Raw genomic sequence first — 1,153 nt, forward strand, 5'->3', positions numbered from 1 at the left:
CCGAAATAAATCCAGAGGGTCAGCGAGACCACTCAATCGTGAAATACCAGAACCCGGGAACCGGGGGAGCGGGGTCCAGCGGGACCCATGCCGACGCGTGCGATTAATTATAAGACGTAGATTGAGAACCGCAGGCGCGATTAGTTATAAAGCGCAGATTGAGAACCGCAGCCGTAACCAGCGACGAAAACAGGCAAAAACTATCAAAAGAAAAGTGAAAGCGGGTAACACCTGGCACGGAAAAGTACCAGGATGTGAATAACAACCCGATGGTAGGGATAGATATCCCGAAATGGGATAGCCGAGAGCGCTCGGCAACTCGAGGCAGTCGCTCGGATACCGCGATCGGGATAACACGCTTTTAAGATTCGCTCATATTCGGACTTACTGCGTAGTTTAGCACCGTGGTATATCACAAGGAAGCACGCCCGCGTACTTGCGCGTTAAACATCGCTCGTGATTATAATTGCGAGAGGCAATCAATAGCCATTTGTAACAACGTTCGACGAAATGTGTCAACGTGAATTTGTAAACCACAACGACGATCTGAAATAAATCAATCGTTTGTTAATATACGCAGTGTCAAGTTAATTTTGAATTACTTACCTGCTACTTACCTTGTCCTACGGCATCGATCCAGCGAAGTCCAGCGGCGTTCCAGTATGCGATTCTGCGAGGATCTGGGACAGTCAACGACAGTTGAGATCCACCTGGAGCGAGAGGATTTGCTCGGGTGAAATACCTGAAACAGGAATTGACCGATTAATTAAACGTATCCGTTATCTACTTACCTGGTACTCCGAGGGTGGTCCCACGTTGTCCATCGATGATCCAGCAGTGGGAAGGCAGCGTCGGGGCGTCGAGACATCCTGCGTCGAGATCCTGAAAATAAGAGAGAATTAATGTGATATTGTTGTAATATCGTGTCATGATTTCGTTACTCACCTTCTCGGTACATATGGGTCAAACCGAGTGGCGACCGTTTAATAGGCAAATCTGGCTGAATTCTTACATTTTCGTGTGATCCACGTACCCGGAGAGTGACGTCCGGTCACAACCGTACTTAGAAATAGTTTGTAAAAAAAAAAAAAAAAATGTCAAAAGAAGTAGGGTCCAAATTGACGTTCTCGACATTTGGAATCGCGTGGCATAG

Source organism: Temnothorax curvispinosus, unplaced genomic scaffold (genome assembly GCF_003070985.1).
Source record: "Temnothorax curvispinosus isolate PA1 unplaced genomic scaffold, ASM307098v1 QBEX01001669.1, whole genome shotgun sequence".
NCBI lineage: Eukaryota > Metazoa > Arthropoda > Insecta > Hymenoptera > Formicidae > Temnothorax > Temnothorax curvispinosus.